This window comes from Aquarana catesbeiana, linkage group LG05, assembly GCF_042186555.1.
Source record: "Aquarana catesbeiana isolate 2022-GZ linkage group LG05, ASM4218655v1, whole genome shotgun sequence".
NCBI classification, from domain to species: domain Eukaryota; kingdom Metazoa; phylum Chordata; class Amphibia; order Anura; family Ranidae; genus Aquarana; species Aquarana catesbeiana.
Window position 1 is genome coordinate 436,959,326 of NC_133328.1, and position 25,591 is coordinate 436,984,916.

Here is a 25,591-nt window from a genome sequence, read left to right on the forward strand (position 1 = left end):
TTCCACTGCCAACAATTCTGGATCTACTGCTTGGTTTGATATGGAATTTACATGTAAGGTAACCTCTGTTTATGCATTTTGTTACCCTATGCTTAATTTCAATTGCCAAGGTTTGTGAAATAAACACCTTAAAGTACCACATTTCTAAATCAAAGTAGGCATTAGTGACATGACAAGCATTATGGTCAGCATTGTTGACATGTAAAGTGGTTATAGTAGTGTCCATAAAGTAGCATTGTGAATAATATAAAATTTAAACTCATGCTGAATGGTGAAAAAGAAGTGAAAAAGAAAACTAAAGCAGCTGCCACACACTAAGTGCTGCTCACTAGAAATGTAAAATTATGGAATGGCGCTCGCAAATATTATTAGACATGTGTGACCAAGTGTAGATGAGTGCAGATGTGAATATACAAAGCAAAAAACATGTAAATAAAGTCCAAATAAATGTGCTGAATGTTCTAATCTGCAATCTCCGGTTAGTCACAGCCTCCTCGCTGCCCACCCCCCAACACACACCGATCCCATCCGATCGGAGGCCCGTGCTTGCATGGGAAACCCTCTTTTTAAAAGAAAAAAAGAGGAGGAGGGGGCGCGGTATACGGAGGGGGCATGGCTTAGCGCGGCATTGGCGTGCAACAACATCCAGTGTGGGAGTACTCCATTATGCTGGCTGCAAGCTGTCGGAGGGACACAAGAGCAAAAAGGGGGCATGTAAGTGGTGACACAGGCATTCCCTTGGCACATTTACGAAACCACGATTAGTTTAATAATATAATAATTTTATCTAATTGTATATATTTTTATTAGGGGACTCTCTAGCGACTGCCCATTGGGTTGATCTCCTCTATGTTTGTGTCACCTGTGTCTCTTGATTTATTCCCGGCATCAGCATCAGCCTCCCCCCTCTTGCCCTCCCCTCCCTCCTCCCTTCCCCTCCCCCTGATGGTGTAGTTCTAATACTAGTGTATTTGTAATGTACACCTTCGGACTAAGTCTATCCAGGTGACGACCAGCCTCACATATCTTTCCACTCCTACGAGCCTGCGCAGAGAGGATGCGTGCGCACCCATACATTTTCGCTCACAGCGAGTGTATGGGCTGAAGGGGTCGGAGGTAGCGGGGTGGAACGCATATCCACCGGCACTTCCAGCCTTTGTCCACTGTGCATGCGCGGGCGGAAATGACGCTTAAGGTAGCCGGAATTCGCCGGTGGAACGCAATCGTACCCGCATTTCCGGGTCCTCAAGGTGGCGTGCGTTCCACCGGCGTCTAAAGCCCTCTGAAGCCCTCTGAAGGTTCTCTGTAGCCTCCTCCGGTATGTACAGCCCACATTACATCCCCTGTTTGCAGAGGTGGCATAGATGGTACCGTTACTTCCACCTGTTTACATCTACACTTACACCTATACTTGTGATGTGGTCCGATCATAGCCCTGGATAGTCGTCAATAGCCCGCAGGTAAAGTCCTTTCCTGTGCACTATGAATGGGTACATTTATTACACCAATAATAATGATTGACTAATATGCACGTTCCTTTCATGGATGTGAGATTAATATTACCATGGTGTTACTATGAAGACATGGTGACATCAGAGAGGGTCCTTTCAGCTGGGAGGGTTGTGCTTTCAGTAAGGGGGAGTGGCCATGGTGGGCTGGTGCTGGTGATTACTGGGAGGCTTAGTCACATGCATACACACATATATAGAGGAGCTCCTACTTGTGAGCAGCTACCACCCGCTTAGGCTCTGAGGAAAGGGGCTCGCCCCCGAAACACGTTAGCCATTGCCGTATCCACCTGATGTCCGGTCCCATTTTCATCCTGATGTCTGTCACTGCATACCTGCAGTCTATGTCCATGCCTGTATTTCATGCTCGTTTGTGAGTATATACTTGTTATTTTACTTTTTAATAAATGCTATCAGTGGTAATGTGCTAGGTCGGTGCGCCCTCTCTTCTTTTTGTTTCTTTTTGTAGTTTTTGAATGCCCAACATTCTGAAGAGGGCTGCAAGACGGCAGATACCACTGAAGCCGATTGGCCTTATCACACACTGAGTATCTAGACACTTGAGCGCAGGAGAGAGTTTTTCTCTTTTGGTTACATTTACTAAAGCACCAGGCTAAGCACTAATAGCAGCGGCAGTTGCTGGACTACAGTATTTGCTCAAGCAGTGGGTGCAATTTCTTCTGGTAGTACCTCTGCATTTGTGCATCGGGCTATGGTCAGAAGGGGAGGTAGAAACACCCAAAAAAAGGGCTCAAGAGGGACTCTTTCAAGCTCTAAAAAGCCTAAACTCATCTCTACAATGGCATCCTCCCCTGAGAGATCTGAGGTGGCTGGTTAGAGTGAGCCATCAGGGCCGTCAAATGTTGCAACTGTTTCCAACACTGCAGCCCCTGTCTATATTACTGAAGAGTTTTTTCCTGCAGCCATGATAGGTTTGGAAGATAGGTTAGTGGCTTTAATCGCATCCCAGATAAGCATTTTTTCCTCCTAAAAAGTTTTCAACACTTTATCCTATGGAGGAGAAATTCACTAAAAAGTGGGAGATACCAGCAATTGATGCTGCTATATCCTCTGTGAATAAAAGCTTGTCCGGTAGACAATGCTCAAATGCTGAGGGATCCTACGGACAAAAAGTCTGAATTCCTATTAAAAAACACTTTTTCACAAAAACCCCCAGGTTGAGCTGGAAAAGATTAGTCCTCCTCATGCTGTCAGGGGGTTTAGGTCTTCCTGACCTCCAAAAGTACCATTGGGCATGCCACCTGACCAGAATTGTGGACTGGCACTTACACCGCTCCGATAAAGACTGGATATCTTTAGAGGACTCTTTAGCTAGTGTACCACTATCCAATCTACCGTGGATTAATCCTAAATCCATCCCTAAAACTTACATAGATCATCCACTTATCGGAGCCACCTTACAAGTTTTTTGGGTAGCAAGCAAATCTCTAGCATTCACACCCTTTCCGGGTCCTATGACCCCTCTTGATCATAGCCCTGACTTCCCTCCAGGCCTAACCTTGACAGACCAGTCCAATCGTTCCCACAACACATGCGCACAGGCACAATGCTTTTTTCACCAAGGCGAACTATCATCCCACGTGGCTATAACCACTAAATTTCCGGACTATAATATTCCCTTCTACACGTACCTACAAATCCGGCATTTCCTCACGAAACACACTCCCATCTCCTGTTGGCATAGAGACTTTACACCTTTTGAATTGATCTGTGGCGGCGGAGAACCCCAGCGTCACCTGATTTCTATTGTATACGCTCTTTTGTTCTCCAATCACAATCTTAAAGACGATGTGATCGTTCGACGCTGGGAGTCTGGGCTGTCTATTGATCTCACCATGGCAGAATGGGAACGAATACTGGGTCATACCCACAAAGGCTCCATTAACGTATCTACCCAAGAGAATAGATATAAAATATTTTCTATATGGTACAGAACACCTGACAAGGTCCATAAATTCCACCCTTCCGTCCCCCCCACCTGCTGGAGATGCCACTCATCTGAAGGCACCCTCATACACATATGGTGGGAATGCCCCATCTCCAACCGTTCTGGTCAGAAATACAAACTAGGATCTCCCAAATAACCACCTACACCCCAACGTTCACACCAGCGCAATATATGCTCCATCTTACCCCAGTGCCCCCTTCGGCCTACAAAAAATCCCTTACTATACACCTTATTAATGCCGCAAACCTCTGCGTCCCTGCACTATGGAGAAACTCAACCCCCCCTACAATGGAAGACTGGTTCCGCAGAGTGGACAAGATAGCGGAAATGGAAAAACTCATTTTCCAAGTGAAAGAGAATCCACTCAAGTTTAATGACACATGGGCTTGTTGGCTACACTTTAGGGAGTCGTTCAAACAGCCCAAGCAATCTAATGGCTCAACCCCACTCCTAGACACTCGATAAACAGAACCCAATACTCCTACAAGCCCCCACCCTGTTTTCCTCTTAGACCCCCCCTCCTGCTCACTCATTTTTAGACTGCTCTCCCCATAACGTCTGTGGTATTCCCCCCTGCCCCCCCACTCTAACTTCCCTCCTTTCTGAACCCAATAGAGGTGCGTTCTGATATGTTGATGGATACTCCTCTCTCCCTTCACCCACAATATAGATCTTAACCCCAATGGGTCATACCTTCAAGCTCTGATATACCGAACTTGCCTAACCTTCTTATAGCCTCCTCTGTCCCCCACCCATTCACAGCACGATCCCTATAGGGGTGAATGGGTCCTGGGTAGATCAGATCGGTATATGCCACACTTTCTTTTTAGCAGGTACGCCCACACACACTGCTCCATCCCTACTCATAGCAGACCTGCTGATTACACATACCCTACCCTCACAACTTTCTGCTATCTTCACGACCCAATTCTTGGAAACTCCTTTATGTCTAGCATCACTTAATCAATCACATCAACCCCAAAATGAAACTTCAGGAGCGTATGGAGAGTTTCTTAGGTTGGCTTTACCTATTGTTTTTTTGCCAGCTAATTTACATTGTAGAAGTTGTAACAGTCCTGCTTCCTGTCTATTGTACTGTTCTTGTTATTCTGACAAAAATCAATAAAAACTATTTGAAAGAAAAAAACACTTTTTCTCTGGCGGTTCAGTGCTGGCAGCAATTGGTGTATGTCAATCCTTGAGAGACCAGTTTAAACAGGTGCTCAAGGCTATTTCTGATCGGCAGGCTCAGGATTTAGCCGAACTACCAGCGGCATTATGTTTTTCAATAGACGCCATGAGAGATTCTATTCTTCAGGCCTTGCGCCTTACACTTGGGCTGGTGCATATGCGTAGAATCTTATGGTTGAAAAATTGGTCAGCCGAGTTGTCATGCAAAAGGCTCCTGATTTGGTTAAGTACATCCAAACAATTTCTGGTAGAAAAAGCACTCTTTTGCCAGTTAGGAAGAGGAGTAAACATGTTTCATTTAAACGGGCTCCTTCTCCAGTGCCAGGGGCATCAGCCTGCAAGCAGTCATGATGGCCTCCACCGTCACGTTCAAGAGGTAAACCTCAGAGTCAACCCCAGGGACAAAAGAAGTCCTGGGGGAGAAAACCTGCAAACCAAAATACTAAAGCCTCCTTATGAAGGGGTGCCCCCGCTTGCTTGAGTGTGGGGAAGACTTCTGAAGTTCTCAAGGATCTGGCAGGAAGAGTGTTGAGACAAATGGGTGACTTCTTCAATAGCTCTAGGGTACAAGCTAGCGTTCTGAGAGCCCCCGTCTCCTCGTTTTCTCAGATCAAATGAAGAAGTCTCTCTCTCAAGCATTGGACCGTCTTTTGTCTCAAAAAGCGATCTTGGTGGTCCCCATGCAAGAGCAGGGATTGCGGTTTTATTCAAACCTTTTCACGGTGCCAAAACCAAATGGAGATGTCAGACCCATTCTGGATCTCAAAGATCTAAACCAGTTCCTGAATATCCGCTTTTTCCTCATGGAGTCAATCCAATCAGTAATCTCCATCCTACAAGAAGGAGAACTTCTGGCGTCAATCGACATCAAGGATGCATACCTCCATGTGCCGATTTTCCCCGCTCACCAGAAAGATCTACGCTTAGAGGTAGAAAATCTTCATTTTCAGTTTGTAGCTCTGCCTTTTGGTCTAGCTACTGCATCTTGAGTGTTTACAAAAGTCCTGGCCCCTCCTATAGCCAGATTAAGGGCCCAAGGTATAACAATTATACCGTACCTAGATGATCTACTCTTGAAAGACCAGTCAGTAGCCCACTTAGATCAAAGTATGATCACCACAGTCAACTACCTGGAATACCTAGGTTGGATTCTCAACCTAGAGAAATCCTCCTTAAAACCATCAAGGAGATTAGAATACTTGGGTCTGATTATAGATACAGCCCAGAAAAGGGTATTCTTGCCCCAGGCAAAGATTAGTGCCATAAAGGAATTGATTCAGGTGGTCAAGGCAAAGAAGAATCCTTCCATTCGACTTTGCATGAGGTTGTTGGGAAAGATGGTGGCTTCGTTCGAGGCCGTTCCTTATGCTCAGTTTCATTCGAGGCTGCTGCAAAACAGTATCCTATCGGCTTGGAACAAGAAGGTCCAAGGGCTAGATTTCCCAATGCGTCTGCCTCCAAGGGTGCGCCTCAGTTGGTGGTTAAAAACCAAGAATCTGCAGAAGGGAAAATCCTTCCTACCAGTTACCTGGTAGGAAGTCCTGGAAGAGGCGACTGTCCAAGGGAAATGGTCCAGATCAGAAATGACCTTGTCCATCAACATTCTAGAGATTCGGGCAGCACGCTTAGCCCTGAGGGCCTGGACGCTCAGGTTATGGAATTGTCCTGACAGGATCCAATCTGACAATGCCACAGCAGAAGAAGTATAAAAAAGTACAAAAAATCTCAATTAACTTATTTAAGATGTGTGCCATGTAGCAACAATTATATTACTATATGTATTCAAAGAGTGTGTACTTTAATGTACTAACCATGCACCACTAATGTATTAATTTACAAAACATTAATGGTTTAATACTTCCTATGTATGTATTGCCTTTTCAATCCAATCCTTATTCCATATTGTATTTTTTGTTTATTTAGCCTGATGGCTTTGCTCACTGCATTTTTTTGTTGTATTATTTGTGGTGTCTGCCGACCGCTTGGTCCTATCGCATTTTCCTCCCCAATATGCCTAACCTGTCATTCCTTCTTGTCTCCCCACTCCCTTCACTTTCAATGGTTTAACCCACACACACACCCCTTATACACTCCGTTATCATATTCATGCCCTTTATTATTCAATAATAATTGTTATCTTCTAATATTTATTTCCACTAATTCATTAAATAGAATCACTTCTTTCACTTTATTACTTTTTTCCCCTTGTTTCATTCAACCTTTTTGAATTGAGCACTTTTTACATCCCTCTTTGATCACTCCCTTTTCCCGTCCTGTCTCCTGCTCTGTGTGCGGAGGAGGTGGGAGACGCGTGCCCACTGATTGGGGCATGTCAGCTCCTCATGCGCTGTCTCCCTCTCTGCCCCCGGACCGCGTTGCAGCATGGGAACTGTAGTGTTCTGATCTTCTTTTCATCCAAGTGACGTATCGCGCATGGGCCATGCGATGCGTCTGCCGTCGGCCCCTGCGTGATGTCAGATGTCAATTATATGGCATACACCTGTCTATAAATAGCTCCCTTACACCACACCACATTACCAGACATTTCCAAGGCTAGTCATGTTGGATATTCGCTACATACTAGGTATACTTCCATATTAGCTCTCCCTTTTGATTTCTTACCCTGTGGTATATTTTATTTTTTCATTAGTTTATAATATGAATAATATTTTTCTCCCCTTTTCATTTAGTCCTTTCAGTTCAAGTTATCTAGCCTTGTCCCTTTTATAAATCTCACATAATATCCCACCTTCTTTACTTAATTTTACCTATATGTATATATATACATATGTATATTTCGTCTGTACATCTCCCTACTAGACATTGGCTCCCAAACCCTGGCATCTTCCGGTATTTCGATATTCATTGCTTTTATAAATGTAAGTAAATGTTCCTTCCTCGGATATGCATTTACAATCCTACATTATTCCCTGCACAGTTTGATCACCCCTTCTTCTTTGCTCCTCATCTATCTTTCAGATTGTTATCTCCTTACCCAATTTCTCCTACACTTCCTAATACAACCTCCTTGCTCACTTTCCCACTTAATTACCCATTTCCTTTCTCTCCCACTCTAACCCCCCCTTCCCATTCAAAACCCCCCCTTTTCCACCTTCCTCTTCTTTCCCCTTCTTCTCCCCCCCTTCTTTCCCTTCTTCCTTTCCCCTTTCCCTTCCCTCCTTCCCTTTCCCCTTTATCTCCCCCCTTCCCTTTCCCCACCCCCCTCCCCCTCCCCTTTCTCCCCTACCTATCTTCCCCCCTCCCCCTTATTCTTCCATTTTTCTCCCTCTTTTGAGTAAAATACACACTTTAATGTAATTACACATTTACATGTATATCAATTTTTTGGTTAGATTTCAGCTGACAAGTTCAGCTGGATATCTGGGTATACCACCTAGTGAAGATTTCCCTTGTTATCACACCGATTCGCAGGTATGAGATCTGCATATGGGTGAGCTTTCTGTTGGTGGACCTAGCGGTCGACAGTGTACCTTATTGTATTTGTATGTTAATAATTTTACCATTCTGTATTACATTCTGAACCAATGTAATGTTTGTATTTCATTTTATCACATGCAGTGTTACATCTATTCTTATTTTAAAACATCCCCTGATGAGCCCAGAGTGGCGAAACATGTTGGGACAATCACTCCAACGCTACTACCGAGTGATTACCTTTCATGACCTGTTTTAAATTTTTAGTTGTACTTTTGAACATGTGCGCATAACTCATATTGTAGTTTCATGATGTTTTGTATGTAACAATAAAATCATTAACCCTTACATACCTACTGTCGAGCATTACATTATTATTACTATCTCCCTTTTTCGTTGGCACCCTTAAAGTCCCGCTAAAAGAGTTCCTTCCTCTTGACATTTATATACAGGGATGTTGGTGCCTTTTATTTGCCATTGCCACCCACCCATATAATTACGGTGAATCAAATCTTAACTTGGGCAGAAAACAATGTACCTTGCCTATCAGCAGTCTTCATTCCAGGAATAGAAAATTGGCAGGCAGCCTACTTGAGTCGCCAGCAGTTGTTCCCGGGAGAATGGGCCCTTCACCCCGATATCTTCCTGGCAATATGCCAGAGATGGGGGATCCCGGACGTAGACCTGTTTGTGTCCAGGTTCAACAAAAAGATGGCAACTTTATGTCAAGAACAAGGGATCCACTAGCATGCGGAACAGATGCCTTGATGTTTCCATAGAGTCGGTTCTCACTGATTTATGCATTCCCTCCTATTCTGCTGCTTCCGCTATTTCTTTGCAGGGTCAAGCAGGAAGGAAAGTCGGTGATTCTTGTGAACCCAGCGTGGCCCAGGAGATCCTGGTATGCAGAGATCATAAGAATGGCGGTAGGGGAACCATGGACCCTACCACCACGTCCAGACCTTCTCTTGCAAGGTCCGGTGTTCCATCCTACCTTACTAACGCTACATTTAAGTTTGGCTATTGAGACCCACATTCTGAAGAAGTGTGGGCTATCAGGTTCTGTGGTATCTACCTTGATTAATGCAAGGAAACCAGCCTCCAGAGTCATATATTATAGAGTCTGGAAGGCATATGTCTCCTGGTGTGAATCCAGGGGTTGGCACCCCAGGAAGTATGTCATAGGTAGAATCCTTGACTTTCTGCAGATGGGGTTAGAGATGAAGCTGGCCTTGAGTACTATCAAAGGCCAGGTCTTGGCCTTATCGGTATTGTTTTTAATGACCACTTGCTTCGCATTCTTTGGTTCGTAGTTTTATTCAGGGGGTAACACGGCTTAATCCCCCAGTTAGGTCACCCCTGAACCCTTGGGACTTGAATTTAGTTCTGTTGGCGTTGCAGAAACAGTCTTTTGAGCCTATACGGCATATTCCCTTGGTCCTTTTGACAAGCAAACTAATTTTTCTGGTAGCCATTTCTTCTGCAAGAATAGGTATCAGAGTTGGCTGCTCTTTCTTGTAAAGAGCCATATTTAATTATTCACAAGGATAAGGTAGTATTGCGTCCTCATCCTAATTTTCTAGGTAGTGTCAGGTTTTCATTTAAACCAGAACATTATTCTGCCTTCATTTTTTCCAGAATCCTGTTCTACGGAAGAGAAATCACTACATTCTCTGGATGTGGTGAGAACAGTCAAAGTCTACTTAAAGGCGACTACTCAGATTCGAAAAACGGATGTTTTGTTTGTGTTGCCTGAAGGTCCTAAAAGAGAACAGGCAGCATTGAAATCTACTATTTCTAAATGGATTCAACATTTACCAGATTCTATCAGGTGGATGTAAAAAAGCGTGAGGATATTGCCTTTGGGCGTAGTGTGCTGCAGGCAGCAGTATAAGTCCTCTAGTCTCTTGGTGCCCTACTTTTGTTGTGTCACCCTCCCCTCAGTTGGTATTGCTCTGGGACATCCCACATAATAACTACTAGGGTTGTCCCGATACCACTTTTTTAGGACCGAGTACAAGTACCGATACTTTTTTTCAAGTACTCGCCGATACCGATTACCGATACTTTTTTTTTAATGTCACGTGACAGTGTTTTTTTTTTCATTTTTTTTTTTTTTTTTTTTTTTTTTTTTTTTTTAACAGTGCTTGCTTTTTTTTTGGGGGGGGGGGGGGGGTGAACGTTGTATGTGTGTGTTATTTTTTTTTTTTTACAATTTTTATTTTTTACAATAATATTTCTTTTATTCTTTATTGTTTTTTTTTTTTTTTTTTTAATCGGCCCTTTTGGGGGGCTTTGGTGAGATATCAGGGGTCTTAACAGACCTCTGATATCTCCCCCTTGAGACAGAGAAAGAGACAGAGGATAGAGAATCCCCAGTCCCTTTCTCTGCAGCGTCAGCTGCACTGACAATGAATGGAGAGAAGACCGCAGCTTCTCTCCATTCATAAACTGACACATCGTAATCACAGGAGATTACAATGTTTCAGTTATGTGAATGGACAGAGTCAGCTGACTCTATCCATACACAAAGGAAGGAGGAGGGGGAGGACGGAGGAACTGAGGGGGAGAACGAAGGGGACAGATAAGAGCAGAACGGAGGGGACAGCTGAGAGGGACAGATAAGAGCAGAACGGGGGACAGCTGAGAGGCACAGAGGAACGGAGGGGGCACGGAGGAGGATGCAGTGACAGTCAGCTGTGAGCGATCACCGCTGTCTGTCACTAAAGCTGGTGAAAGCCGCTGGGGGAGAATCTTGTAACTCCCCCACGCGCCGATCACAGCTGACAGTTCAGGTATCGGGGGAGGCATCGGGAGCATTTGCCCGAGTACAAGTACTCGGGCAAATGCTCGGTATCGGTGCCGATACCGATACTAGTATCGGTATCGGGACAACCCTAATAACTACTATGGCTCTGTGTCCCATGATGTACGATAAGGAAAATAGGATTTTTATAACATCTTACCTGTAAAATCCTTTTCTTACCTGTGTCCCTTGAGTACATCATGGGACACAGAGGTCCCTCCCCTCTTCTAATACACGTATATTGCTTTGCTACAAAAACTGAGGTACTCCCAGTAGTAGGAGGGGTTATATAGGGAGTGGACTTCTTGTCTTAGGGTGTGACAGTGTCCATCACCTGAAGGTGGCCTATAACCCACATAGTAACTACTATGGCTCTGTGTCCCGTAATGTGCTCCAAGAAAAGGATTTTACAGGTAAGCTGTTATAAAAATCCTATTTTTTGTAGTCTCTCAGTGGTTTATCAAATGAATCTCAGACTATAGATATTAAGTCTGAGTACTGGGTTGTGACAATTCAGAGAAACAGAGGTGCCTTACATTGTTGTATTTTATACAGGGGGGCAACAAATGATCCACAATTTCATAAGAAAACTGTTTGTTATAAAGATATATATTATAATTCCTCCACCAACAACTCAGATTGTTTTCACACTCTTCCCAGTGTGAAGAAGCACCAGCCACCACCTCATGAAATGAGCACTCACCAGAAAATGTGAGACATGCTAAGCTTGCTACACAGTTTGTAGCAAGCTTAGCATGTCATTAAAGATAAGTGTCATCAAGGGTAACCTATGCATCCATGCACAGTGCTCTCCTCTTCAGTTCCCAGCACTGATACAAGTTGCAGCAAATAAAGCCCACACCAGAGCCAGCAAAGATGGTAATAGTGTAGTATTTAGTGCACAATGAGAATCACATACATAGCACACCAAACAAACACAACGATATATCAATGCAAAACTGCTGTAACTCACATAGAAAGCCGTTGCTGACCTATATCATGCAGCGTAGTGACATCAACACTACAGTCTCTGTTGGTTATAAATGTTATTTTGTTTAAGTTTCATTTTTACTCTCTTCATGCCTAGACATTATTGATGCATAGATACCCAGATCAAATTTAGCAGTATCAGTATGAGTTTGTTAACATGACAATAATTATATGACTTATTTGTCCACCTAAATAACACATGCATTTATTTTTAAGGACATATAAACACTTTGATATGCTGGTTTAAATAATTCTCTGCTAGTTACTGTTATGATTATTACTATACGCCGATAAATTGATATACATAAAAATGTAAATATTTATTTTTTAATGTGGTATTCGACAATTGCAAAAATTGTCGTATACCATTGGACAATTGCAGGCCATCTTCAGTCTGCAGTGGCATCTTGCATGTGATCACAATGACTGGCCACCATGGTGACCATATTATTGAGAATGATGCTGATTGGCTCCTGATCTTTAGTTTAGACCGACACTGTCAGAAACAGTGTGGTCTGACAGCTAGAAGCATGCTCCTGTGACTACTAACAGCTATCAAATAGGAACGTAAATTCACTTTAGGACCCGTGCTGAAAATGTTAATCTACAGACTGTGGATACCTAGCAATTTCAAATAAAAGGTAACAAATAAGTGAAATATATATTCTTATAGAATAGAAATAATAGTAATAATAATAATAATAATAATTATCAGTTAATGTAATCTTGTAAATGTAAAAGGCAAAGCATGGAAGGAAAGTGTGCTCATTAAAGTTTTAAATGAATAATTTAGAAAGAACAGTATAAGCTTAAAAAAAATTAAACATAAATTAAATCAAATGTACACCAAACCATCATAGTTTTACAGACAGGTGCATAGTACAAACAAAATGCAAGGATGCGTTTACCTTACATTTCTTTTTCTGGTGGCATATGATTAGTGGCTGGGCCCTGACATACAGCTGATTATAATGATAATTATTTGCAGTCATCTGTTACTCTATTTAACAATATGGCATTTAATGCCTAAAATATAACTTATCACAAATCAGTTGAGAAAAATAGTAATTAAAATGTTATTTTTTTAAATAATTACCATGTGAAACTCTGTACTTTTTTATTCTTTATCCCTAATATAATGCAGTCATTTCTGGCACAGAGTGGATGCATTTTTAATCAAATCTGTCAACATATTTTTCCCCAACCAATTTAAATGTCCCTGCAATGTGATGTCTGTTTACTTTAATATGTAGTACACACTCATGTCTCAATCAATATGTTAACCTATGGTATAGTATTCCATTCTAAGCTAATTAAATGCTCCTAGCAGTGCCTTCTGCAGTGTTAATCAACTTGTCACTCAATAATCCCTATCAGTTGTTCAAACCTGAAAAGGGAATTACTTCATATTTTTCACTACTAAGTGCCCTAGTATATAAATAATAAGCAAAACTAAAATATTAAGCCAACAAAGGTAATCATAAAGATTATCAAAAAATATACTGAATGATTGTTATTTGTTTTAATTATATGTGTTAAGCAAATTTTATAATATATTTGGGTATGATCTTACAGCAAAACATTTCAGTTTTTGGATAGACACTGATAGGTAATTTTTTATTTTGAACGGGAGAGTGCAAAATCTGGCGTAGCTCTGCTTAGAAACCAATCAGCTTTCAGTTTTTTTTTTTCTTTTCTACAGCTTAATCAAACAAGCTGAAGTTAAAAGCTGATTGGCTACCATGCACAGCTGTACCAAATTTTGGTAACAGTCATCACCATTTTCCTACTAAATGCTGTAGTAAAAGTATCACCTAGACCTCGGAAATATTCATTTAAGTCGCCATAACAATACAACACAATCAGAAACCCAAGCAACCTTCATAGACTAAGCAAAAGAAAAAAAAACAATAGAAAACCCTATGGGTTTCATAGACACTATAAACTATTTTAACTTAATCCCAGGCCAAGTGTAAAACTATGATCTATTGCCTGAGTTCTAGGTTTCTTGTAAGTTGGACATACCTGAAATAGCACCTAAACTCTTGCAGGTAGATCTCCCAGCTGGGCCTGTATTTGAAAAATATAGGTCCCCATTGCCAGAGTGAAAAGTGGGAACTATATGATTTGGTATGGCATAAGTCACAGAAGACACACGGTTATGTACCAGAGTATGCAGTGAAAAACATAGATTGTGAGAGTAAAAGGAATCTGGTGAAATCTTTTATTTTGTATTCCTGACCATAAGTCACCAGTGAAGGTATTAGATGTAAGTAATAACGAGCTCAAATACTGATAATTTGATTCTCCTAAATTTCTGCTAAATACATTCAAACTTTATTTTTACTTTAGAAAGTTTAAATGTATTCCAGCAATGAATATTATTTTCTATAGGAAGTATTACATCAAGTACCACCACTGTTGCGGAATATATTTAATTCAAGAAATGTAATTATTTCATAAAGCAAAATACATGAAAGAAAAACATGTCTTTCACAGCCACAAGAACAAACAAACCACCCACAAGGATAGAAATGATCATTGAGGCTTGTATAAGAATAGGCTGTTTTCATTTTTATTTTATTGTGTTTCTACTGTTTGTGTATAAAAAGGAAACACTGTGATTATGGTCAGAAGAGGTCAAAGACCTAAAATCCATGTGTGACATGAATAACATCTTGGATTTAGTTTCAAAAATAATATTGGGATTGAAACTAAAACTTAAGAGCAACATTTGAAGAGTTTTAGATGATGGATTGTTAAAACACAACTCAGTTTTTAAGGGAAATAGTTATACCCATATATGTATATGGTTGCTAAAGTCTGTCTCACAAATAATTTGTATTAGAGCATTATTCCACCAGGCCCCCATTGACTCCTAATTGCACAGAGTAGCTTATAATATTTACCCCCAAATTTACAAATATTATATTTGTTTGAATAGCTTTTAACCTGGGTGTTTTTTTTTTGTTTTTATGTATTGACTAGATGTGTAAAAGAAAGTTTGTCAGGACAGACTCATGGAAATTGTTATTGTCTTTTTCTTGAATGTTCATGCTCCACTACTTTCATATTTACCCATGCTTCACATGTAAACCAGCCAAAGATGGATGAACCAGACAAATTTTGATCCATCTATGGGCAAGCTGATTGTACTGAAGTCGATCTATCGATTGACTTCAGCACAACCAGCCTGTCCATTTTTTTCGTACAATCAGTGCCGCTGGCTATAGCAGGCAGCAGTGATCATTGTATTCCGGCAGCAGAGAAACCTCCCACTTTCTGAATATAATAGCATAGTGTGAGGGATTTTCCTATCAACACTGATTGTGTTAATGGGGGGAATTAAGCGATTTTTTTTTCCTTTGACTGTATGACCAGCCTCGTGTACACTAGCAGCTTCTAAACTTGAGTTTAGGAGTTTTTGCCATTCTTTTGCCAACTTTCCTAAACTCAACTCTATAAAAGCCTATGTGTCAATGTACACATAGGCTTTTAGTAGAGTTTAGGAGGTGCTGCGGTTAGAAGAGGTTTAACCTCCCTCTTCTGAATGCAGAAGAATCGCATTCAGCATAGGAACGTTTTGACAGCCGGCCACGGGAAATCGCAAAATCAGCCAAGTGTACATGGAGCCTTAGTGGGGGTCGATTTACTAAAGAAGTAGAGACTGTTCACCTAATAAAGTAAACGTTCCCTTTGTAAAGTAAATGTTAGAAAATATGGTGAACCTGTGTTAATGTTGATTAAAACAAAATAGGATTGTTGCCAGAACATGTGGAGGTTGCCCAAAAAAAAAAAAAAGGCAGCAGCTACACATACTACAGCTGCTTGCTTTTAGTAATAAGACGCTTACCTGTCCTGGAGTCCAGCAATGTCGGTACAGCAGCTGATGTTTTCCATCAGATGTTTCCATCAGCAGACGGGTGGTGCCGCCCCCATTGCGGATAAGCGAACCTGGCATTGTAGCCTTAAGGCTTCACGCCAGGAACCCTACTGCACATGCACGAGGCCCCACTCCTCTCTCCTACTGGCCTGGTGACAGGGGGAGGAGGAGGGAGCCCCGCGGTGATGTAAGGGGCCGCGGTGCGGAGTCCCAGAAAAGGGAACAGGATACTTGTCAAAGACAGGTATCCTGTCCCTCCTCTCCCCTGCCCTGAAAGGTGCCAATTGTGGCACCGGAGGGGGAGAGGAGATAAATGAGCAGAAGTTCCACTTTTGAGTGGAACTCCACTTTCAGTGTCCAAAGTAAACACAGCTCGACCATATGTACTAACAGCCACTAGGCAATGGGAACAACACCCTTTTCTTACATAATAAATTAACCCCAGTAAGTCACTGAACAAGCATGTACACATCAGGTGTACATGCATGCCCTTGGCAGTGGCCTGTCAGGTAGTAAATGGAGGAAAATGGTGACAGTTCTATAGTATTTAACTTCAATACAAGCCACTAAAACAGTGGTTCACAAAACAGTGGCCACCATAGTTCTTTTCCATCTGTGTTACATTTACTTGAGTAAAATATGAGGGGCATAGCACAGTTATGAAGGGTCAAGAAAGAAAAAAATATATATTTTTCTCAAAATGAATAACATAAAAACACATCTACAGACACTTCTGTCTATTATCTTTTATTTAGATCAATTAAATACAGATTTAGGTCCCCTTTGCATCTTTGTTTGTGTTAATACACTCACATTATTGCAGATTGTGTTACTCATATTAAAAGGGAACTGAATACCCCTTAGAGTATGAAAAAATGCACCTGCAATATTTTTGCAAACGCAGCATAACACAATGCACACCTATGCATTAAAATGGGTTAACCACTTGTCGACTGGCTCACGCCGATATACGTTGGCAAAGTGGCACGGGTGCGCAAAATGACGTACCCGTATGCCGCTGCATCATCTGCGGCTAGTGTGCATGCCGGCGGGTCACGTGGACTCGATGTCCGCCGGTGGCCCGCAAGTGTGGCACAGAGAGGCAGAACAGGGAGATGCCTATGTAAACAAGGCATTTCCTTGTTCTGCCTAGCAACATGACAGGGATCTACTGCTCCCAGTGATCGGGAGCAGTGATCTCTGTTATGTTCTAGTGAGCCCATCCCCCCTACAGTTAGAACATGCTGAGGGAACACAGTTAACCCCTTGATCGTCCCCTAGTGTTTAACCCCTTCCCTGCCAGTGACATTTACACAGTAATCAGTGCATTTTTATAGCACTGATCGCTGTATAAATGCCAATGGTCCCAAAATATTGTCAAAAGTGTCCAATCTGTCCGCTGCAATGTCGCAGTCACAATAAAAATCGCAGATCACCACCATTACTAATAAAAAAATAATAAAAATGCCATAAATCTATCCCCTATTTTGTAGACGCGATAACTTTCGCACAAACCAATCAATATACACTTATTGTGATTTTTTTTTACCAAAAATATGTAGAAGAATACATATTGGCCTAAACTGAGGAAGAAATTAGTTTTTTCACATATTTTTTGGGATATTTATTATAGCAAAAAGTAAAAAAATAGCTTTTTTTTTTCAAAATTGTCACTCTTTTTTTGTTTATGATAGGCAATACACATAACCTGGGTCATGCGAGGGCAGCAGTAAAAATCTCCCACGGTGAGCCCGTGGGCACATTTGATTTTACTGGTCAGAAAGACTTCCTTCAAGCCAATGTCTCATTCAAAAATTCAGTGACAATGTTGCAAAGTTCTTTCTTTCTCACTATGCAATATGCAAGGTCCCTGTTTATGGATCGAGCAGGACATCACACTGTCCAAGTGCAAACAGACACAAACTGACTCCGATGTATATGCTTGGTTAAGGTGAAGGATCCCCCCTATGGATTCACCCCTTACCAGACAGTAGCGGGTTAGACAGCATAAGGCAATCGTGGACTCATGTTAGCCTGCTTATCCTCAGGAACACCACTAGCGATGGATTGCTAACAGGTGGATCGGGTCACTGTCTAGAACGGCTCATTCATGTGGAAAAGGGGAAAAAAAACAGAGCTCCATATCGTGATCCCATTGGTAAAGTTTATTCAACATCTCATCCCCCCTGTAGCAAGTACATTTACAATATAAAACAGCAAGTAAAGCATTAAGTACACTGTCACCTCCTCTAAGGCATTTGCAGAGTTTGACAGCCATCAAAATGGTGTGGTTTTCAAAACGGTGGCTTAGCTTCTCAATAGATATGGTACTGGGTTAAAAGAGAAGTCCTAGTTCTGAAGTACCTCAAAAACAGGGTAACTCTGTAGGTACTTAATAACAATTTGTGCCAACATCCCCAACATTTAATTGTGAACGTATATAAGCTAAAAAACGGGACTTTAAGGGCACAACGGTATTAAACTACAAAAAAGTAAATATTGTTTTGGAAATTTTATTATTAATGTACAAAAAGACAAAAAACACACATGGAAGTTTAAAAACAAATGTGACTAGACATGAAACCTAGTTTTATACACCATATGGATCCTATCCTGCAAGCTTGTATAAGGTCTAATAAAGTTATAAGTGAACAATCCAAACACTGATTCCAAATGAAGGAGAATAAACTTCCCCAAACATGGAGCGGTGGAAGAGTATAGAGCTATGGTTGAACAGATGCTGCAGGTCTAGTGATCCAAGGTGAGATGCTCTCTAATTGCTCAACATGTTTCACGTTGACAAGGAATGCTTCTTCAGGAGCTAGAGATTCTATTAAAAATACACAAAAGGAGAGAACAACAAAATATCACAATGACAGTAATTATAACTGCTAATTATAACTGTTATCTAAACGTAAATTCGAAGAAAAGGGGGTATACATATGTAGTAATGTCTGTATTAGAAATGCAACCCCCCCGTGTAGTGATCTATGGGAAAGACCCTATAAAAGATTATGGTCTCCAAAGGGAGAACAGTGAAACCAGGTGGTCTGGGTCAGCCAAGCCAAGAGACATAAGAGGCGCTAATGGTATGAGGTAAAAAAGGTAAATGGTAATGGGTAAGTTCCAAATGAGGACTGTAGAGTTGTATGATCGTATACGATCATCAAATATTAAGGCCATATTACAACTGTAAGGGAGTCATGAAGAAAGTAAGAGGGGGGGGGGAGGGAAGAGGAGGGGGAGGGGGGGAGGAGAGGGAATAAAGGAAAGAGAGGGGAAGAAAAATGAATGAATAGAAAAATTCAAACCAAATTGGGGTCTATGTACTGATATACACAAAATATGTACAAAAGGTAATTCGCTTACCAATTAGGTATGGTGAATAAAGATGCTACCAATAAAAAAGAGTAAACAAAAGATCGCAAGACGATCGGAGGTAATAATGTCTGAGTTGAATCAAAAAAGGCAGCGGTCGGAGCCAGAAACCTCCCAGGTGCATATAACATCAGATATTCACGGATAGAAGGAATAGCTTTTGTGAGCTGTAATTCTGATATATAAAAGGGGAACATAATCATAATCACATTTTGCAGACATGGCAATCAACATAGATTGCAAGGCTAATCCTTGTTTGTAAATAAAAATGTCCTTGTAATAAATCAAACAGCTGGACTTACCCAGGGATAAATGAATGGGGGTTCGGGGATACACCGCTCAGTTTGACCAGTGCCTATTCCATGAACCTGAAAAACGAACGCCACCATGTCCTTAAATAGGCGACCCTAGGCCAGAAGCAGCTGGCTCCGTGGAGCGTGGCATCTCCCGGCCCCATTGCAGGCTGCCGCAACATCACCCCCACGCATAGCGACGCACGGACGGCAGGGAACTCCGCGCATGCGCCGAATCATGACAAAATGTGGAAACAAATCCAGGCAATCACATTGTCTGATTTTTGAAATAATTTATTTGCAAATTATGGTGGAAAATAAGTATTTGGTCGCCTACAAACACGCAAGATTTCTGACTCTCACAGACCTGTATCTTCTTCTTTAAGAGGCCCCTCTGTCCTCCACTCTTTACCTGTATTAATGGCACCTGTTTGAACTTGTTATCAGTATAAAAGACACCTGTCCACAACATCAAACAGTCACACTCCAAACTCCACTATGGTGAAGACCAAAGAGCTGTCGAAGGACACCAGAAACAAAATTGTAGACCTTCACCAGGCTGGGAAGACTGAATCTGCAATAGGCAAATAGCTTGGTGTGAAGAAATCAACCGTGGGAGCAATAATTAGAAAATGGAAGACATACAAGACCACTGATAATCTCCCTCGATCTGGGGCTTCATGCAAGATCTCACCCCGTGGGGTCAAAATGATCACGTGAACGGTGAGCAAAAATCTCAGAACCACACGGGGGACCTAGTGAATGCCCTGCAGAGAGCTGGGACCAATTTAACAAAGGCTACCATCAGTAACACACTACGCCGCCAGGGACTCAGATCCTGCAGTGCCAGACATGTCCCCCTGCTTAAGCCAGTACATGTCCGGGCCCGTCTGAGGTTTGCTAGAGAGCATTTGGATGATCCAGAAGAGGATTGGGAGAATGTCATATGGTCAGATGAAACCAAAGTAGAACTGTTTGGTAGAAACACAACTCATCGTGTTTGGAGGAGAGAGAATGCTGAGTTGCAACCAAAGAACACCATATCTACTGTGAAGCATGGGGATGGTAACATCATGCTTTGGGGCTGTTTCTCTGCAAAGGGAACAGGAAGACTGATCCATGTACATGAAAGAATGAATGGGGCCATGTATTGTGAGATTTTGAGTGCAAACCTCTTCCCATCAGCAAGGGCATTGAAGATGAAACTGGCTGGGTCTTTCAGCATGACAATGATTCCAAACACACCGCCCAGGCAACGAAGGAGTGGCTTTGTAAGAAGCATAGAAAACCTTTGGAGGGAGTTGAAAGTCCTTGTTGCCCAGCGACAGCCCCAAAACATCACTGCTCTAGAGGAGATCTGCATGGAGGAATGGGCCAACATACCAGCAACAGTGTGTGACAACCTTGTGAAGACTTACAGAAAACGTTTGACCTCTGTCATTGCCAACAAAGGATATATAACAAAGTATTGAGATGAACTTTTGATATTGACCAAATACTTATTTTCCACCATAATTTGCAAATAAATTCTTTCAAAAATCAGACAATGTGATTGTCTGGATTTGTTTCCACATTTTGTCTCTCATAGTTGAGGTATACCTATGATGACAATTGCAGGCCTCTCTCATCTTTTTAAGTGGGAGAACTTGCACAATTGGTGGCTGACTAAATACTTTTTTGCCCCACTGTATGTGTATGATTAGAATAGAGCTTGACATTAAAATTCAAATGTTCCTATTAAACTGTTAATCACCAAGCACAATAACTACAATGCGAACATGATAAGTTAAAACGATAAATGATAAATGACAAATGCAATAGATGCATAAAATTGATAAAAGTCTATAAAAAAGGGGGGACTGCCACCAGTACATTGACTAAATGAAAGTGCGCCGTGAACCTAAACTAAAATCCAAACAGTGCATTAACTGAATACTAATGCACTGTATATTATAGATAAATGAATTTTATAAATAATGAAATTTAAAATAGTAATAAACTAAAATCATTGACATAAGACACTTGTAGAGAACTGGTAAGTTATTAATATGAACTAATTAAAGGCTAATAATCACTTATGAAGCAGTTTACGTCTAACTCCACATTCATACCATGCAGCATCAACGTGCCCATTAAAAAAAACTACTTGGTTTCACGTTGAGAAATTTCCCTTACCATATTAGACTCCCTCCAATTGGAAAGTAATTTATCAACGCCCCAAAATTTCAAACCGGATGGATCCTGATTGTGGTATTACTAAAAATACAGGGAAACACTGTGGTTTTTGAAGCCAATCTCTATGTTATATATATGTTCAGAAATACGCTTCTTCAAAGACCTTTTGGTGCGTCCGACATACATTAAATTGCACAGACACTGAGGAACATATACTAGATGCGTGGTGCCACATGTGATAAATTCAGTAATCTCAAATGATTTATGGTTGGCTGTGGACTTAAAATTTGTTAAACCCCTAATGTGACAATTAACTTTAGAGCAGGCCTTGCATTTTTTGCATGAATAAAATCCCGCTACAACTCAAAAAGTACCGGGTCTCTTTGGAGGATCAAGTAACTTTTTTACAATTTTATCACCACAACTTGGAGCTTTCCTATATATAAACACTGGATTCTCAGGTAAAGCCGGTTGTAACACTCTGTCTATACACAGCATGTGCCAATGTTTTTTGAAAATATTTTCAATCTGTTTATACTGCACATGGAAGTTGGATATAAAACCCCATTAACCCCATGCTTATTATTAACCCTAGGTTCCTTATCAAAAAGGCATAAATCACGTGGGGTTTCTGCTACGGATTGTATTATTTCATCCAATTGTTGTTCCTTGTAGCCCTTTTGTACAAATTTCTCCTTGATAATATTTGACTGGAATCTAAAGTCCGTCTCGGTAGTGCAGTTCCTTCTTATCCTCATTATCTGTCCCTTAGGGATATTCCGTAGCCAATGTGGGTGGTGCCCGCTGTTAATTGGCAAATAAATTTTCCTGTCAGTAGGCTTAAAATATACTGTAGTTGACAGGGAATTACCTGTTCTTTGTACATTCATGTCCAAATAATGGATAAGTTCTTTGCTGAATCCAAACTAATCCAGTTTTATATTGTTCTTATTGGAATTAAGTTCACACAGGAAAGAATGCAACGATGACTCTGTGCCCTCCCAAATGAAGTCTGATTGAGTCTGATTATGTCAAACATTTAATATACCGATGAGGACCATTGTATTTTCATTGGATCCTGGTGTTAATGTATAAGGGGCCCTTTCAAATTGGGACACGACCGATACAAGTTGATCGGTATGTGAATGTGTCCATGTATCAACATGGAACTATTGGGCTGATTGAAGCTGCCTTCGATTGACCCGGTAGGTTAGATACCTGCCACCCTTTATATATCCATACCATCATGGTGAACAATATTATAAGCCATGTATTGTTTCTATTCAGTGCGGTATGTAAATTGGAGCTTAAATCTTGTACAGGCGTATGTGTTTTTTCATATGCACTAATTAAAAGTGTGCAGCCCTTATAGCGGGCGGTGCAATAGACATTGACCGAACGGGTTAAGCCGGGGTAGTGAAGCTGATTGATTAAGGTATATAAAGGGTGAGTCGTGTCGTATAGCCACGCCCTCAGATGATGTCCTAGATGATGAGTGTGTGGCTATACGACTAACCCGGTACCATATCTATTGAGAGGCTAAGCCACTGTTTTGAAAATTACGCCATTTTGATGGCTGTCAAACTCCGCTAATGCCTTAGAGGAGGTGACAGTGTACTTAATGCTTTACTTGCTGTTTTATATTGTAAGTGTACTTACTACAGGGGGGTGAGATTTTGAATAAACTTTACCAACGGGATCACACTATGGAGCTCTGTTTTTTTCCCCTTTTCCACATGAATGAGCCGTTCCAGACAGTGACCCGATCCACCTGTTAGCAATCCATCACTAGTGGTGTTCCTGAGGAGAAGCCAGCTAACACGAGTCCACAATTGCCTTATGCTGTCTAACCCGCTACTGTCTGGTAAGGAGTGAATCCATAGGGGAGATCCTTCACCTTAACCCAGAGTATACATCGGAGTCAGTTTGTGTCTGTTTGCACTTGGACAGTGTGATGTCCTGCTCGATCCATAAACAGGGACCTTGCATATTGCATATTGAGAAAGAAAGAACTTTGCTAAATCGTCACTGAATTTTTGAATGAGACATTGGTTTGAAGGAAGTCTTTATGACCAGTATAATCAAACGGCGCCCGCGGGGTCACCGCGGGAGATTATTGCTGGTGTTTGCAGCGCTTCCCTCGTATGACCCAGGTTGTGTGTATTGCCTATCATTTGCTTTTAGCTTGCCTCCAGCAGGTTTTCATAGTAGCAGTTCCATCTTGATTCCTTTATCGGATGTATATCATAATATGCACTTTTTTTGCTATTTTAAATTTTATTCATTATTTGTAGTCGGTTGTTGCAGAGTATCTACAATATTTTTTATTTGCTTTTTTTGTTTATAGCGCAAAAATAAAAACCGCAGACGTATTCAAATACCACCAAAAGAAAGCTCTATTTGTGGGAAAAAAAGGACAATTTTGTTTGGGTACAACTTTGCACGACCGCGCAAATGTCAGTTAAAGTGACGCAGTGTCGTATCGCAAAAATGGGCTTGGTCAGGAAGGGGGTAAATCCTTCCGTGGGCTGAAGTGATTAAACAAGGGCTCTAACATTTCTTACTGCAACTCAAAGATGTGGAGCCAGCCTAACAGCAGCCTTTGTCGACATGTCATCTGGCCAAATAAAGATAGAACTGTAGCTTAACTCATATCTGAGGGTCAACCTACTGTAACTCAAATGGTGAAGAGTGTGTTTTGGAGCAAGTACTCACTTGTAAATAAATATCTACAGTATATTAGAAGAAATACAATATGTTATAGCTAATTTCAATTTAACCGCCTCAATATTTGCATGTTTTATCCCCTTCGTTACTGAGACATTTTTCAGATTTCAGAGCTTTGATAGTGTCACTGACAACTACTCATTTAAAACTGCAACCCTATGAATTTTATATAATTGTTTTATGACATATAGAGCTTTCTTTTGGTAGTATTTAATAACCATTTTTTAAAATATATTTTACTATAAAAAGGAAAAATCTTCTTTCTGTTTTACAAAATAAAAAAAACTTTCTTCATGATCTTAGGCCAAAATGTATTCTTCTATATTTGATAAACAAAAAGAAAAAGAAAAACAACAAAAAATCCCCAAAATGACTTCTTAAGAGGTATTGTGAGTATTTTGTCAACCTTATTTTTGGTCATATTTTTTGAAAAATAGAGAAAGTAAATTAAATTTAGGCTGCAAAGAACGTCTTACACATGTCATATTTCCATATTTGGGAGAAGTAGCATAATGTGTTTTGGGGCCCCAAATCATTAGCTGGTACTTACTGTAATCGGGCACTGGTAGTAGGCTGGTACTGGTACTAATCAAGCAAGTAACAAGCTAATGCTCATACTCACTGATACTGACTGCAATCAGGCACTGGTAGTGGGCTGGTACTGGCTGTAAATTGGCACTGGCGCTCCCTGGTACTGATGGTAATTAGGTACTGGTAGTAGGCTGGTACTGGTGGTAATCAAATAAAATTAAAAAAGCTGCGCTAAAAATTGTCAATGAATGCGTCCACTAAAACAGGCATAAAGACAGGGAAATCGATTTGATAAATCACTGGAAAACTTGATAACCCCACAGTGTGCACACACAAACAAGAAGAGTGCCAGACTCTACATAGCTGTAGATTCTGCTTACCAGACGGCAAGCTTAAAAGGCGGATGTCTATAGCCCAAGTTACCACAACACCATTGATATCTTTTATTATTTAATCTCAAGGAGATTGTTTGTTGTTGGTGTCCCTTGTTAATTTCACATTGTATTTTTGATATGTACCTGAATCCTCACAAACAAACTGTCCTTTTTCAAGTAAAACACACATAGGCAAGTATTATTCAAAACAAAAATCCTTTATTAAGGGCTCAGAACCAAACAAAGAGGGAGGCAACACTGGATCAGCAGTAGAAATTAGCGAAGCCTGGGACCCCCAGGGCAGACGTCAATTCTTGAACATCAAAATTGG